Raw genomic sequence first — 12,884 nt, 5'->3', positions numbered from 1 at the left:
TTGGTGGTTTTTTGGTTTTTTTTTTTACCAGGTCCTGTATTGAGACTTCTGCAAAGTGCCTGGATAGCTACGAGCCAGCGTAATTTTTTTTTGTGTGCATGTATTTAATAAAGATTTGAAGAGAAGACCCCATCCCAGTTCTTTTTTCTTTGTTTACTACCGAGCAGTTCAGCATGGGCAAGAGTATAAAATCTGCAGAGTGAACTCTTCAATGCTCTTACTTCACAGAGAGGAAAACACTTACTCATCTTTTAGTTTTGATAACTAATCTTCCTTAGGGGACAATGTATCTTTAGTTTTGTCTTCAGAAAGTTATTTACTCGATTGGATCAATTTACCATGTCCTTCCCTTGACAAATATAAAATAAAAAGATCATTGCATACATATAAAATTAGGACATCATTAGTGAACAACAGCTGGCATTACTCTCCAACATCATCATATTTCAAATATGTCTGTCAGATTTACCAGAATGAATTCTTATTGTTCTCTGTCACAGACTCTTGAGGCCTAGCTAATGTCTTTAGGGTGTGTTTTCATTTACAAACTTGTTTAAAATTGTCTGAAATTATATCCATATAGAGAGGATATAATAAGAGGATATACTAATAAGGATAAGTTCATATATTGCTTTAAACACTTTCTCAATAATGCTGGTCAAAGAAATTATTAGTCCTGAAAATTCAAGAAGGTAGGGTTCATTTGGCACTGACCTCAGCAAAAAGTTGCAGCTGCAGTTCAGTACCAGTTGAGCCTCAAACATTTAGTGGTCTGTGGCAAAGTTGTTAGTAGGGTTGCATTTTAAAAACATAGTTTTGTGAGAACAGGGACCCTCCTTTAACTATGCTTCAGAAAAGAGCAAAGAAATTACTGACTATAAATTCATACTTTATATTTCTAGAGCTGAGTATGCATATTCATTTGCCATGTTTCTCTGAAGCTTAAAATAGAGTTCAGTCTTTTTCCCAGACTTGGCCTTGTATAACTTGCAGAGATTTGTGATAGAAATACAGAGACTAGTAGAATGAATTATGGATGGAATTGTATGTATATAAAAGCACCGAAAGAAACAATATCAAACAAAGGTTAAAGAACGTCATATGCTGATAGCCAAAGACACAGTTAACGTCAGTCCAGGGGTGAACACCAAGGAATCCATTGTTTACAGCAAGACCAGAAGGCCTAAGTTCTCATGGGGCCACAGCATGACAACGCTTGAGTAGAAGATGTGAACTCTGCTAACAGGAGGATGACAGCAAGTTTGCAGCCACAAAGATGCCCAAATGAGGATACACAGTCCATGGGTATCAATCTTCCAAAAAGTATATGGAGGAATCTTTAAACAAGATTCTGAAGCATAAGTATATGCCATAGTGAATAATTCACAAAGTAAATTAAAACTATGTCTAAACCTCATTGTCAGGAAGAGGAATCCAAGGGGTTTAATTAGAAGTTGATAGCTACTAACCCATGTCCATCTGTCATGAATAAGTGAAATTGGCCAGACCACTGGGATACACACATCTTGGTGCAAGTGAAAATGAGAATGCAGGAGAACAATCTATGAGATAATGAATATAAATGATCAAAACTGGTTTTGTTTAACATAGGCAGCATCTTCTTCCTCCAGCTGGTTTCACACTGATTTTTGTTGTTTAAAAATTTTGTAATCTCAGGAATACTGTACTTATAGGGTGATTGCCAAAGTAGTTGGTATTTCAAGAGCTATTCTGTTACATGAAAGTCACTTTGGAGTTTTTAGGCTTTTAATTAGTTGGATTTTGTAAGACACCACAACTGTGTTTCCTTTTAAATTTATGAAATACAGATACACCTACACAGACAACATTATGTCATTGTTTAACCCCAGCTGACAGCTAAGCCACATGCAGAATCTAACTCACTTCTCGCTGCTGGGGTAGGGGAAAGAATCAGAAAGGTAAAATTGGGAAAACGTGTGTTGAGATAAAGACAGTTTAATAGGTAAAGCAAAAGCCATGCACAGAAGCAAAGCAGAACAAGGCATTCATTCGCCACTTCCCATGGGCAGGCAGGTGTTCAGCCATCTCCAGGAAAGCCAGGCATCACACATAACAAGGACTCGGGAAAACAAACACCATCACACCAAATGTCCCCGCCTTCCTCCTTCTTCCCAGCCTTTGTATGCTGAGTGTGACACCAGACAATATGGGATATCCCTGTAGTCAGTTGGGATCAGCTGTCCTGGCTGTGTCCCCTCACAGCTTCTTGTGAACCCTGGCTGCTCGCTGGTGGGGTAGGGTGAGAGGCAGAAAAGGCCTTAGAGACTCACAGAATGTCCCGAGTTGGAAGGAATCCACAAGAATCATCAAGTCCGGCTTCTGACCCTGCACTGATCAACCCCCAAACAAAAGGCTTGACACTGTGTGAGCACTGCTCAGCAGTAATTAGTATATCCTTGTGTTATCAATGCTGTTCAGCACAAATCTAAAATACATCCCCATAGCATCTACTAGAAAGAAAATTAACTCTACCCCAGCCAAAACAAACACACTGTTACAAATTTAAGTACAACAATTAATGCTTATTTATGATGGAATGTAAATCCTTATGAGCTCTTTTTGAAGATTTCCTACATCTGTTTAAACTCTAAAGTGCCACCTTAGAAAGGCTGAAAAACACATCACGTATCTGCACACATATATGAAATATGTACATATTCCCTGTAATGGAACTCAGGAGCTTTTGTCTGACAAATGCTTTATGCATTTGGAAGTAAATATAGGAGGCATTTAAGGTATGTTTTCTTAGACAGAAACTACACAATATGGCAACTAGGAATATTTCCAGATTTTTCCGAAAGCACTTTTACGATATTTTTTGGCAGTATTTTTGGGGTTTTTTTTCAGTTGGTGAGCCTGCACTAAAATGGAGACTTCATCTGAGATCTAAAGTTCTAGTTCTTGTCTCTAAGGGATAAATTTGGATATCAAATATCTTTCTTTGGCTTACTCAAATAGGAAATGGGCAGCAGCTGTTGGATTTTGGTAGTCAGGATTAAGGAATGTGCTTTAAGAACCAGCATATCCTGAAATAAAAGAAAAAGAAACTGCATTAGGGTGAGAGAAGTTACTGTGAATTCCATATAATGTGCTTTTTGTGAGAAGTCTCTCCAAATGGCAGCAGGTCTTTACTACAGTAGTGTCCCTGTGCCCCTCTTAAATCTTTGTTGTTGTACACCATGCAATAGTACAAATACTCAGTGACAGTTTACCTTTATTTTAAAGCAGAGGCAGCTACTAATCTTATACAAACTAGTTACAACATGTAGCAACACTTTACACTGGCAAGTAATTTCCCTAATTTTTTTAATGACTAGTCCTCAGTGGGGATATTGCTGCCTCTATTCAGGGTCATAGGGAGCCAAGTCTGTGACTTGAAGTAATATGTTGACAGTGGTGAGGTGACAGCTATTTAGTATGTGTTTTTAATTTGTATCTGATTTAAAAATATTAATAACTCTAAAGCTAAGTTTTTCAGACTGTAATCTCTTCAACAACGTAGTCATCTGGAGATTTAATGGCTGGGATGTGTTTCTGTTCTGCAAAACATAAAAACAGCACCCCTCAGTCATTGTTTTTGAGTAATGTCATGAATTAGATATTTGTTAACGTTCTCCTCTTGAGGGCAGCAAACATTCAGAACTAAAAGTCATTTGTGTTTCTTAATGGTGTGATAAAGAATATTCTGGATTTTAAATAGATCAGAGTTAGCTTGTCCCTTGGCTCTCATGGTTTAGGGAATGCTTCACTTACAGACCTACAATTCTTGTACTAAAGGACAAAGCCTGAAAGTTTAAGTGAAAAATGCAGCATATGAAATCAAGACCTTAAACCAGCTGAGATAAGAGTAACCAAGTAGAAACATATAGAATCATAGAATCATAGAATCATCAAGGCTGGAAGAGACCCTTAAGATCATCAAGTCCAACTGCCAACCTACCCCTACCATCCTTAAGTTCCAACCTAAGTTCTCTGTTAAACTAGATCAGCCTTTTCCCTCAATGGCTTATCTGTCCACACATGGGGATGACCTACCCTGAATATTAAACAGTACCTTTTTAAAGTGTATCCAGCCTTCCTGAAACTCCTTTGCCCTTCAGGACTGACTCACAAAGGGCTCTATCTATCAATGTTCTAACCAGGCCACAGTCTGCCTGCTGGAGGTCCGAAGTGGAAGTTCTGCTTGTACTTTTCCTTATTTCACCCCTTATAGAAAACACTAACGTTTTGTGGTCATTATGCCCAAGATGACCACTGACCACCACATCACCCACTAGTCCTCCTTTGTTCACAAAGGTCTAGCAGGGTACCTCCTCTGGTAGGCTCATTCACCAGCTGTGTTAGGAAGTTGCCTCCCACACACCCCAGGAACCTCTTAGAGTACTTCCTCTCTACTGTGTTGTATTTCCAGTAGACATCTGGCAAATGTGTTTCCATGAGTACCAGGGCCAGCAATCGTGAGACTTCTGCCACACACTTGTAGAATGCCTCATCAGCCTGTTCATCCTGCTTGAGTGGTCTATAACAGACTCCCACCATGACATATGCCCTTCTGAACTTCTCCCATGATCTTTACCCATAGGCACTCAACCTTGTCATCTTCATCATCATCTATTCCAATACAATCAAAAACACCCTGTAATGTACAGTAATGTACAGTAAAACACTCTGTAATGTACACCTCTCTTGCTTCACCTGTCTCTTCTGTAGAAAGCTTATAGCCATCCAACAGCAGTCATTGTCATAAAGTTTAAAATGAGCTTCTTAAACATGGCTTCATAATAATGGAGCTCAGTTGAAGTCGGTGTGAGAAGCTCAGGTACCTTGGACATCTCTGATGATTCATGAGCATATTCACACATGACCAGCCACGAAGAATGACACCTGTGGCTATGTTCTGTCTACTGTGTCTTTGTCATGGACATAGTGCAATATGTCCAAACAGAGAAAAGGAAACAGCTACCAACCAAATAGCAAAAACTACTAACATACGTTGTGGGTTTGCCCATTTATTGTTTGGGTGTCCCCCATGTATCTTCATTCTTCAGTGAGGTCTCATGCTGCAAAGCAAGTAAATGAAAATTATTGCAGTGGTCAGTAGGCCTGTGACAGGTTTCAGAAAGTATTTCTGTACCTCAATGCAACACCTGTCACTGTTACTTCTTGTGCTGGTCAATGTGCTGCATCAATGCCATTGTGCAAACTCAATTGTTGTTAGCAAATTCAATGCAAATGTAAAGAAACGGTCTTTCTTTCCTCATTCATTAATTAACAAAAGAGGAGTTTGAACTAGTGCACTGAAAATAATGATGACTTCAGTGTAGTCTTTGAATGAAGCTGGACAAAAGATTAAATTAGACAAGTGTAAGTGTAACCTTTAATACTGGCAATGCTACAAATACACATCAGTATGTCTCATTTTACTGTTGCCTAGATTTTATTAACAGAAACTCTGTGTTTCAGAACTTTTCTCTTTGCTTTTGACCCAGAATGTATGCCTTACCCAGGAACGACCTGCTTCCCTTGAATTTACTTATTAGAAAACATCATGCCTTCAAACGTGGAGAGTGATGCAGAGATCGTGGGAATTATGGAAGGAGTTTGATTGTCCTCTGCTTGTTCTTTGGCTTACTTCCAGCTCTCAGGAAAGTTGGATATCATTCTCAGTTTGGTATATCTGGTTTGTACCAAATTGCACTCTCAGGGAGTACTTACTTGCAGTCTTGTAGCAAGAATGTATACTCTGGATCTGTTATCCAAATCCCATGCTTCAAATCCCCAAGTAGGTTACATATATTTGAATTCTTTACCCATTGTGATATTGAAGACCTCATCATAAGGCAGAAAAAATTAGGGGAAAGGATCTGAGAGGAATATCATGTAGGCCAAAGGAATAAAACTCCTTGTGAATGATGTGAAAGGCAGTGGGTGTTGCATGTCCATGCAGGTTTGTGAAGGAGACCTGACCTTGCCAGTTATTCTGTATGGTGTGCAGGGTGAACTGCATCTAGGCTGGTGAGAGAGCATATGGTTCACATACTCCATCTGTCTGTATGGTTGGACTTACTCCCATCACTTTCTGGGATGGTTGACTTCTCAGCAGCTGTTTCAACTTGTTCCTTGCCCGTCTGTAAGACTCTGCTGTTGGATCATATGGAGCCCACTCCTGCCTGTGCCTTGAAGAGAGGCCAGAGGGCAAGATCAGGATTGGATGGATCATCAGTTCATCCTGCATAGGGCTGGACTGGGGAGCCAAACTATCCCTTGTCCATACACAGTGCCATACACTCTCTTTTGTTGAGGAACTCAAGGACTGGATGCTGCTGGTCATTCTTCATTGCAAATTAAGGCACTGATGGCCCTGTGTGGAGCAGCCTGAAGGCCAGGTACTGTGGGAGGTGACTATGCTGCGGAAGCTGGGGAAATCAGTATTGCCTGGTTTCTTTTTCCATTTCCTTGCCTAGGTAGATTTCTCTTTTGCCAGAAGAGCAGCTTATCCAGGCTAAACACAATTTTTGTCCCTATCCTCCAACATGCCCTGAAGACTTAGTTTAATGAAATATTGTATGTGTCTGCTTGCTGTAATATATGGCAAGCCTCTGCTTTCAAGGATTTAAAAACCCCATATCTTTGATTGTTCTGGCTATATTAACATTTTACGTGTTACAGTTAACTAGATTAATAAATGGCATTATACCATGCCAAAATCAAAATGTTTTCTGTATCCATGTGAGTATCTTTTAAGTGCTTTCTGATTTTTTTTTTCTTATGTTCACTAGTGTTGTAGCATTTTTTACTCTAACATAATTCAGAATTATGAAGTATTGATTTTTACACAGATATATGTGTGCCTTTCTTATATGGGTATTTTGAATTTTATTAATATGCATACAATGTAAATAGAAAATAATAGCATTTGATACTCAATATAAAAAATGTCTCCCAGATTAGCCATGCAACATATATAGAAATAACTAACTTTATGGCCACTAGATGTGACTGTTGCTCTATGTATACATGACTGAAGCATCATTCACTGCTCTTAGTTGTAGTCGTGTAAAAAAAATCTGTGGGATAACTCTACAGCTTTCTACTGTTGTGTCCTTAATTCTATACATTGAATATTCACCATTTCTCTTAAAAATTACACCTTAGAATTTGTAAAGCAATGAAAACACATTATTTTGTTATTTTGAAGTCTTAACCATTAGCTCTTTATATTAGAAGAAAAATATTATTTCTAGAAAAATCAATTGGTTAATCAATAAATAGATTTTTGCATGGAAAATCTGTTAGATGGTTTTTCATTCTTCGGTTTGATTAGATGCTCAGAATATTCTACAGTTTAGATAGAACTGAAAATTGAAAAACATGCCTCTTCATATGCTAATTTGTTTCCTCTGACTCCAAAATAAACCTTAGGGCTAATTAACAATACTTTCAATAATTTTTAGGGTTTTTTCCATATCACATCAATGAGATGCCTTTTTGTCCTGCCTAGATAACTAGTCCAAAATGTCTCCTGGACTCAGTCTTCTATTTATTCCTGCCCATGAATTAGTGAGGAATACATATATGGTCAACAAAGTGGAATCACAAAGGGAAATAATTTTGAGGTAAAACCAGTTCAGAATAGGACTCAAAAACTTCAGAATCCTCAAAAATAAAGGAGCTGCTTTCCATAAGCTTTAAGAGATTGTGAGGCATGTTGATTTTTAAGTCAGTGCAGACAGTCCACAGATTTGAAAATATTGATTGCTAACATCAAAGGTGAAACTTCAGAGGAGATGAAATTCATGCCTATTGTCTCTTATCCTCCCACTGCACATCACATTGGATAGTCTGACTCCCATGTCCTCAAGCTTCTTATAGGTACTGGGGTAGCTGTGCAGTGTTCCAAGGCCATCTCTGCCCCAGGCTGGACAAGCCCCCTGCCCGAGGGACACTGCTCCAGCCCTGACCATCACTGAACTCGCTGCAGTTTATTAATGTCTTTCCTGTGCTGGGGAACAGTATCTAGATGTAGCTAGTGAGTGCTGAGCAGAAGGGGATAACCAATGCCTCCCTGATCTCCTGGCTGAGCTCCAGGGATGCAGTCCCATATGCCTTTGGCAGTCTCCGATGCCAGGGGATGCTGGTGGTTCCTGTTCAAGTAATAGGTTGGAATAAGAAACACAGCATAGGAATAAGTTCTCAGCTGTTTAGATATTAGGAATTGATAAGTAAGTTCTGCATGGATCTGTGTGAAACACGTGCGTGTGCCTGGAGAAAGGAAGTGGCAAAGTAAGAGTTTTCAGATAATACTTGATCTTTGAGGGAAATGAAGGAAGAACATATCATATATCAATCCTTCAGGGGACTGAGGGCAAAGAAAGAGTGTATCATATATAAAATGCAGCATTATACATTTTTGTATGTATGTCTACTGAGAAGTGCCATTTTGAAATGTTCTGGATGCATTGATGAAAACACCAAATCAATGCTTGATAGAGGTCAGAAACCTAAATATTAAGTTGTTAGCAGAAGGTACAGAGTACAGAGAGTAAGGCAGAATGTCATTATGCCACAGCTGTATGGTTCATTACATACAGTTCTGCTTGCTTCATCTCAAAAAGGGAAGAATACAATAAAATGTCCACACAGGAGAAATAAGAAGACAGAAGTAGAAGAAGCTTCAGAGAAGAGCTGCAAAGATGATCAAGTTCATGGATATCTCAGTAAACTGAGATGCTGGAAGTAGTCTGGAAAAGAGAGACATAGGGGACATCAGGCAGAAGTCTTAACAGATGAATAGTGTGCTGAAAGTAAATAGGAATAAGTTCTTCTCAAAACCTGGCATGCAGCAAATAAAACTGGATGTATATCTTTGCACACAGTGCAACTGAGCTGCAGAATCCATTTTCATGGGATGTTGTGGCTATAAAGAATTTATGGGATCAGAGACCTCATGGTTCTTAGTCAAGTAGCAGTTATTAATGCTTATAAACCACTAAGTGTACAGGCCACAAAAATTTGGAGGAGTTTATTGTACAGGAGAAACATCCTACATGTTTCTCCTGTTCGTTTCTTGAGCATCCCCCTTTGTTTACTGCAAGGACAAGGTACTGGGCTAAAGGGACCTCCTCTGTGAGCCAGTGTGGTTACTCTTATTTCATCATTTTCACAAAAATATATCATATAGAGGAATGAAGAGGGGCTTCTGTTAAGACTGCTTAATGCAAATTCAAAAGTTAATTTCTTACCTGACTATTGAAGTCCCTCTAAAATGGCATTACAAGAAAAAAATTGTAACCAAATTGCACAATAAAAAATACATTTTAAAAGTAGGATCTAATATAGTATCACAAAGACAAGTAAGTACTGATTTAATGAAAATTATATTTCTTAATAATTTTCAAAATACTAAGTGCAGATCAACTACTGGATGCCTTATGATTAAGATTATGAGTACAGACTATGTACTAGAACATGGCTTCTAAGATGGTTTGCAGAACCCCTTTTGCAATTCTACTGGCTGTCCACCAAAAAAAGAGGGGTTTGGTCTATTAGTTGGAAATGTCTCTTTGATCCAATTCTTCCCTTTTAGTGTTTTGACTGCAGTCAAAGAATTTATATATTTTTCTTAGAAGCTTCAATTTGTCCTTTAAAAAGAAATATTACACGTTGTAGGAGCTTGGGTGGGTCGGACGGTCGGATGGAGACGAGAGATCTCTGTAGTCAGATCTTGGAACATGCGGTTTATTGCAAAGGGCGTGGGTACAGGGGCACTGCTTAGAGCTGCAGCTGGCAGCTCTGAGCAGGCCCACGAGAGCAAGAGAGTAAAAGTAAGAGCAAGTAGGTAAGGGTGGAGTAAGAGTGAGTGAAGAGGAGGTAAGTAAGAGAGTAAGCAGGTAAGAGAGTAAGTAGAGTGGTAGAGAAGTCCTTGTTACAATACAATAAATCATCTTTTGTACTGAATATTCTAATTTTCATTAGCCAATCTAATACAAGATACAAATCCTATAGCATTTACATACAGCCTATAAGAGTTCTTATATTACCATAGAGTGTTACATCTTAACTCCTAAAAACTACTCTTTGGACCCCTTCTGCTGAGCTAGTAGGGTCTGCTCTGACCCTTGGACCTGCCTGCAAGCAGAGGGTATTGTTCAATCAAGAGGGGATTACCTTCAGTTGGCCATACCATTGTTTTCCAGTTGTTCAGTGACTAAGACTTGGTATCTCAAAGGTGGCCTTCATTTCGATGTCGCTTATAGTTTTCATATTCTCAAAATCTTTTGTCAGGCAATCATATTTATAAGGCTTTCCTGTTTCATCTTCCCCAACACACGTTCACACAATTTTTGTTTCTTCATCTTAATTTTTTTGCAGTATATACTAATCTTTACCTCTTCATGCCCTCACATTTCAGAACTCTTATTGTCTGCTGTCCTAAGGGAGTCACACACCTTTTCAGATTTTTGTTAGATGTTATCGTTATTGGATTTTTTGTCTCATAATCCTCTTGTATTTCAGTTTTTCCAAATGAAATATAAACCAAATATCAAATCTGATGTTATTTTATCAACTTATCAACAAAGAACCTTTTTTTTCTCATGAGAAATACTCATGTTCACCCTTGCTTTTGCTTTAAGCTATGTTTCTGTTGTTCATGCCCGGTATAAAATTATGCTAGTGTCGAATAGAATAGAATCATAGAATCATTATAGATAGCAAAGACCTCCAAGATCCCAGGGTCCAACCTTGGACCAAACACCACTTTGCCACCTAAACCATAGCACAAAGTGCCACATCCAGTTGTTTCTTGAACGCTTGCATGGATGGTGAGCCCACCACTTTCCTGGACAGTCCATTTTAATGCTTGACAAGCCTTTCAGCGAAGAAATTCTTTCTGATGTCCAAACTGAAAGATTTTTTTTGTCACTTATGTAGTTTGATTTGAAATGGAGTACGACTGGAGTTTGGTCACATTAGTACTTCAATTATAGATTACTGCAACAGATTGTTACAGGCCACTGTTAGCGACAGGTTAGTAATTGTTAGTGTAACAGGTTAGTTAATGAAAACAGGGGGAAAATATCAAACAAATGTAGATCTCATTTTTCTCACCCCTATGGGAAATGAACATTCTCAGTGCCAGTTTCACTACAGCTTTAATACAAGTTTCAAACTTTATTGGCAGTCTCTGGGCTTCAAACAGCAAAATATTGGGTTCTGTTTCTGACATGTTTATAAGCCTGTAGTCTGACATCTTGCAGAGAAGGTTACTTTTCATCTCCCTTTGGGCAGCTTAAAGCTCCAAGTGTCCCACTGAGGATCTTCCAGCCTTGTGTGGTGTGAAGTCTGCTCAATCACCAGTTTGGGATTTTTTTCCTTTCCTGCCAGCAAGAGCAATGGCTAAAATCTCAGCATTCCCCATAGTTTTCTCAGTCCTGTGACTAAACTCTTTGAAGTCCTATTGTAAATGACCCAGTGCACCTTCCCATCTTTGAAGGGCCAAATGAATTGTTTAGATATAGAAAAATGCTCTACTCATGACAATTTTCAAAATATTCAGAGTAATCAATCACATCCTTTGGAGACTGTGGGAAAAAATTATCACCATCGCCTAGTAGCAACCATTCTTCTACTCCCTACCACCACTCTCCAAAAATCTCACAGGATTTCACAAGATGTCAACTAATTAGATGTTGCCATGTGTCTGAACCAGCCTCTAATCCCTCTTATTCCTTCTGGCTGATGGCATGTCATCTGCGCTCTAATTTGACTAACCGACAGTGTTCTGCTTGATTGTATGGCATTAAGGAAAAGCATTAGGGGAAAGAGGACAGTGAGAGAATTAAAGCTGAGGCATCTCTTGGAGGAGTTGTGGGAACAGTGAAAATCCATTGAGTGAAATTATATGTTCCAGGTGATAACCAGGAGTGATAAAGACATTTTTCAAAGACAAAAATGAGAGTTAAAATCACCCCTTTTGGAGAAATGGGATTTGTGGGTTCTTTGGGTGGACTGGGTGAAGCTCTGACAAAGCAATTCTAAAACATGGATGCACTCTTCGCCTTGAGCAATCTCAAGAAACATTTCTCTGCAATTAGTTTTTTAAATGAATGCACTGAATTGCTGTGGTTAAATTGCCTTGGATTTCAGTTAGGTATTAAAGCCACCGGGCTAGAAGCCAGTCACTATCTACATTCTCAACTTAGTTTTCACGGGATGGGATGAACAGATTTAAAATCACCACTGCTGACTGAGAGGTCTTGCTTCCTTTTCAGTGTGCCTTGCTTCCTTCTCCAGCAGCATGCTACTCCTGCTGAACTTTTGGAAACAAAATTATTTTGCTGCAGCAGCACAAAGCAAACAGGATTTTTCTTTTGTTTGTTTGCTTGCTTGGGTTTTGTTCTATTATGGGAAGGGAGCAGGACAGAGCAGCAAATCCACCAACCTTTTCAGTGGTGAGAAGCCATTAATGAGGGCACCTGTCTGTGAGGGGGGATGAACCCTTGAAGTTCAGTGAGGCATAGTTGTTGCTGGGAGTGTTTAAAAGGCAGGTGCTGACTGGGAGCTTTGAGAGCTACAACTCCCAACCCCTCACAAAGGGAGAAAAGAGAGTTTCTGTCATGTGGGTACACTGATGGCATTTCCCAGGGTTACATCAGAAGACCTTGCCTCTGTGATTGAGTACTGTGCCAAAGTTCATTAAAAGCCTCGTTTAAACTTGTCAAATGGAATAAAACCCTGTGGTTATACTGGTCAAAAAAATTAAGTTGATTCTTAAGGCCCTCATCCTTTTGGACCCAAGCCTGTCTGGCACGTGCAACAACCCAACATGACTTGAAGGCTCA

This window comes from Coloeus monedula (genome assembly GCF_965178545.1).
Source record: "Coloeus monedula genome assembly, chromosome: 3".
In the NCBI taxonomy this organism is placed as follows: domain Eukaryota; kingdom Metazoa; phylum Chordata; class Aves; order Passeriformes; family Corvidae; genus Coloeus; species Coloeus monedula.
This window is presented reverse-complemented; position numbering follows the sequence as displayed.